The 5,041-nt window shown below is 40.1% G+C and overlaps 1 protein-coding gene and 1 long non-coding RNA gene across 3 annotated transcripts in view; one reads left to right on the top strand and one right to left on the bottom strand.

Moving 5' to 3' along the window:
• The window catches only part of prdm8b (PR domain containing 8b), a 5,608-nt gene extending 4,873 nt beyond the window's left edge, over positions 1–735 (bottom strand). Inside the window, exon 1 of the mRNA XM_008417762.2 lies at positions 299–735. The gene's annotated coding sequence lies outside the window, so the exon portion shown is untranslated. The remainder of the gene's footprint in view (positions 1–298) is intronic.
• A 346-nt stretch (positions 736–1,081) lies between these two features.
• On the top strand, positions 1,082–4,569 carry LOC108166555 (uncharacterized). Of its 2 annotated transcripts, none has more exons than XR_001776907.1 (2): positions 1,082–1,456; positions 2,636–4,569. It is a non-coding gene; the product is annotated as an uncharacterized LOC108166555 (long non-coding RNA). The 2 variants fall into 2 exon arrangements; XR_001776908.1 differs by having other exon boundaries at positions 3,322–4,569.
• Positions 4,570–5,041: the final 472 nt, after the last annotated feature.

The raw sequence follows: 5,041 nt of genomic DNA on the forward strand, positions 1-5,041 counted from the left end.
TATATATAAAGAGCAGAAAAAGCTGCTCGTTTTTACGCGCACCGCTTCGGATAAAAGAAAAGATGAAGAGCTGAATTTTTGCACTTCCATAGAATGGAAAGCAGCCGCCCTCCCATTCAGACCCGCTGCGGGTGGAGCGGGTGGAGCGAGGGGCTTCATTTCCCTCTAACCCATCTGCTAACGCCGCGCCAGGCACAAAGCTGCCCTAAATCAGCGCTGCAGCCGAAACATCTGCGGGTTCCAGCTCCGCCAAGTCAAGAGAACATAAATATCAGGCCCAACCAAAGCACCAACCTACCTTTCCCTCGATGAACAGGAGCAATATTCCACAAGCGAGTGGAGAGCGCTGACTCCAAACCCGTGTGAGAAACCAGAATGAGGGTCAAAAGATGTTTTAAAAATCCGAAAACTAGCAGGCGGACGCGGATGCCAGTGATGGAGGTGGTGGTGCTGCGCTCCCGGGCTGCTCCGGTCAGAACATTCCCCCCCCCCCGGCGCGCTGACAGTGACAGTGATGCTGCTGCTGCAGGGCTGCAGGGCTGCAGATCCTCCCCGGCTCTCTGGCAGGGCGCACCGAGCTGGACGGATGAAGGCAGACAGAGAGTGAGACGGAGTGAGGCGCGCAGATGGGGCCCGGTGCTCTCTGGCTGACTGGCGCACAGACACACACTTTTTGTTTGCGGCACATAATCTACCCAATGAGGCGTGTCACTCTCCGTCTCCTCCCTTTAACTCTTCACTGGCCGACTGTCATTTGATGCGATTTATGGACGTGTGGAGGGATAAAGACCTCTCTCTCTCTCTCTCTCTCTCTCTCTCTCTCTCTCTCTCTCTCTCTCTCTCTTTCTCTCTCTCTCTCACACACACACACACACACACAGCCGCCCCCCTTTCATTATTATTGTAATTCAAATCACAATAGTTGGTGGTCGTATTGGGATAAAGTGACATTTAAGCAGCGGGTTGTTGGGAAGAAATTAAAGAGCAATTGGGCTTAAGAAATTATTATTATTATTATTATTATTATTATTATTATTATTATTATTATTATTATTATTATTATTATTATTTGTTTATTTTATTTTTTTTAGTGATCGAGCTTTAGCTCTCAGCCTATAAATAAAGTGAACTTCCTTGTCTTCTGTATTTGAACACATGATGTCTATTTAAATTTGTGGATGTTTCCAACTTCCTTTCTGATTTCCGGACTTTCCGGACTCGGACTCCAGCAGCACCGGGCCGCCGTGTTTCGGCCGCCGCCTCAGCCGTCTCTGCATGCGGTCAGACGTGCTGGACATCCCGGGTGTTTGACCCACAGCGGGTCCCATGCCGCCGCCGCCGCCGCTGACTGACCGACTGGCTGCACTTTGCTCGGGTTCATTTAGGGGGCGCCAGTGTATAATGTGCGCAGATTGAGCGACTGAGATTTGGACAGAGAGGAGAGCAGCAGGAGCAGGTGAGAATGAAATGCTGATGGTTAAACTTTATTGTAATCAGTTTATGTTTTAAGTTTATCCAGATTTTTAAAAATGTATTTATGGAAGCCCCAAAAACAGGCTTTCTATATAAAACACTATCTATATGTTGGTTCTGGTGCATTGACGGGTAAAACGTTCCCAGTTCCTCCATCACCCTGATACTCTAAAGATGCAACAGCAGCATAAATTCGCCTGTCACCTTCTTCACCTCACATGCAGACTGAACACAAAAACTTATTTTATTAATGCTCACCTACTCGGCACAGAACAAACACGACAAATTATGACGATTAGTTCAGCAGAAGAAATAACTTCAAGTTTAAAAACATTTTGCTACTTTTTTTATTTCAAAAGATCTAACAGAAGTGTGAGGACTTTGATTTGCATTTTGCACTTTTCCCCGTTTAAGTTTGGTTGGCAGCAAATCTTCCAGCTCTGAACCGATTCCTCTAAATAATGATGACTGACGTCAGTTTCACAGAATTGATGGATTGTAAAGAAACTGAGCTGCAGAGGTAAAAAAATAAATACTGACCGTGAAGCTGACAGTTCCTCCTCTATGCTTCGTTTAAAAGACAAAAATTGCAGGTGTGGAGTTTTAGAATGTAATAAAATGTGTATAAACTGATATGCTGCTTTCTCTGCCTGAAATAAAACTGGATTTTAATCTGAAAACACAACAAAACACTAAAACAAGTGATTGTATGAATCATAACTGCTCCAGGTTTTATGAACTGCAGTGTTTGCATGGATTCATTTTTTACTCTTCAATTAATTTTTGTCTTTTGACAATATGACCTTCTAAAAGACAGAATAGAACAGAGTAATAGAATAAAGTAAAGCTGTAAATCAAAACACAATAAATAAATACTAACCAAAAAATGAGCATTTAAACAAAAAAATCCTGAGCACACACAGCAGAGCAACTGTAGGAAAGCTGAATTCAACACGACACATTCAGAATAAAATGGAGTGTAAAGATATTTTATGCAATAAAAATATTACAAATGTGAAGAAATACATTTTCTCGTGAGCAAAAATGCAGAAAGACAAACAAACAGCATGTCAGAAAAAAATCAACACTGTATCCAATACATGGATGTTTATAAAACAAAAGCCAGTATGTTTCATTATGTTATGTCTCACATGGAAACTAGTTTGCTGTAAGAAGCCGTTCCAGTCTGACGCAGGAGGAGTGGAGGAACATCTTCCAGGAGTGAACATCGTCCCCCCACCCACCCTGGGTGGAGCAGCTCACCCCCCGCTGAGTTTACCTGACCTCTCTGTCACTGTTAGGACTGCAATCCTCTTCTTGATGACCTGTGTGTTGGAGTTTTCCTGCAAGACCAAACTGGTTTCAGTGTTACAGATAAAAACCTGCGTCATGTCGAAGCACAAAATCACACAAATTCAGAGCACAGCTCAAATCTAGAAACAGCTGATGAGTAAACACCTTTTAAAGTCGCATGGAAACGATCTCTGGAACATCCTGTTTTCTGAATTAACCCGTTAGCATCAGCTGACGAGCCTACAGGTGTCAAACCAGCTGCTTTTATCTGCACATTCTGTGGTCTCCATTCAAGTTTAGAATTTAAATTATACACTTATAGTTGCTTATTTAAATTTTATGTTTTTTCAAATATTATTTTGCAGACTTTTATTTATTTTATAAATGTGCTGCCTTTGCTTTGCAGCACTCTGTAGCCTAAGAAAATAACACATTGCTGATTTAAAAAAATAACAAAAATACAAAAAAATATTGTGTCTTGGATATATTTAATGATTTGCATTCATTATTCTTTTATTTTTGTGTGTTTCTTGTTTTTGTTTCATCTCTTTGCAGATGGCCTGAGATGGCAGCGTACCGAAGGCAAATTTGAGCTCGGATCATTCGGAGCATCCTGCCACGGACCGAGCGATCAGGAGTGCACTCCAACATTTTGGGCAGGGGGGAATAAAATGTGCACACAATACAAACCCACGGCGGATCAAACACAGTTGTCACAGTTTGCTGAGAGCTCCAGTTTTCTGGCCTCGCACTCCGTGTTTGGGAAGAAATTTGGACGTTTTTCTCTAATATTCAGGCTGTTCGTCATGTTTCTGTACATATCTGCACGTTGTAGTGTAAAATTAACTCTTACAGAGTGTTAAACTTTGAAGTAGGCATGTAGAAGAAATACTAATTGTTGACATGCTGGAAGAATAAATGAATTTTGTATCGTATTTTGAATAATTATTTCAATAAATTCTGAGGAAGAGAAGAAAGGAACCAAATGTGTTAAATTGAACCTGGTGTGAGGAATTTGAGGAAGCGGGACTGAGATGAAGTCGGGATTTTTCTCTGTTTAAAGTCAGACATTCACAGCTGAGGGCTCAGTGAGTCTGTGAAGCATCTGGATTGTTTGACAGCATGGATCATTTCTTTATCACGTCTCCTTTCAGGCCATCATCACAATGAATTTTGATTTTTCAGCCACGAGTCTCACGGTAAAGATCGATGTGTAAGAACGACGAGGAGTTCCTGTCTAAACCTAAAACTGGTTCCTAAAACCAGTTTGGTTTTAGGAATAAGTCAAGGCAGAAATTTCAGTTTATGCCAAGGAGAAAAATGTCATTTATGTCAAAAGTCATTTATGTGTATTACAAACTGAGGTTATGGCACAAATAAATCACCACGTTTGGTCGCAACTTAATATGGGAATGTTTCAGCAACAGGACAAAAACACAAACCAAATATCAAATAAAAAATACTCACTGCTACTTAGGAGGCTCTATAGAAACGACTTATTTGTCTAACAGTAAGTTTAATAAAGAAATATTTGATCAAGTCTAAAACTGTCAGTACAGGATTCCATAATTCTTCTAATATAAAAATGAAAAACAAAGTTAGGGAAGTTTAATGTTTCATAAATTAGTCATTTAAAGGAAGGTGGAAATGACTCCTTGGATCAATAATATAGAATAAATGTTTAAGGTTGTTATATTTCGTGTGACAGACGGGTTTTCCATACATCCACCACAGCCGCTTCGTCTGATATATTATAAAAAGAATCACATTTCTGATGAATATAGAATAAAAGCATTCCTCGAGGAACCCAAAATATGTTGTTTTTTTCTCGTTCACTCAGATTTGTGATTGCTAAATGAATCCTGTTATCCATACCAAAGAATCAAACCAAGAATCAAATCAAGAATCAAACCAAGAATCAAACCAAGAATCAAACCAAGAATCAAACCAAGACTTCCATTTCTTGGAGATTCTGCGGTTTTTAATCTGATTAAGTAAGAGTGAGTGAGTGAGTGGTGACCTTTAACCTTGTCTATGAAGTTTCCACATTAAGCTGAAGATAATTGTGACCATCCCAATTTATTGATCATGTACTCACTTCACAAATGACTGCAAGCAAATGTCATGTGCATACATGTAAATATCGCATCAGATGTTGTCATATTTTATATTCTGAGCAAAAAAAGAGTGTCTAGTTATTAAATGGAAAGTGAAAATGGAGGTTTGAGAATATATTTGTTCTCTGAGTTATACACAAGTAGCAAAAAGCAGCAGA

The sequence above is a fragment of the Poecilia reticulata genome, linkage group LG9, assembly GCF_000633615.1.
Source record: "Poecilia reticulata strain Guanapo linkage group LG9, Guppy_female_1.0+MT, whole genome shotgun sequence".
NCBI classification, from domain to species: domain Eukaryota; kingdom Metazoa; phylum Chordata; class Actinopteri; order Cyprinodontiformes; family Poeciliidae; genus Poecilia; species Poecilia reticulata.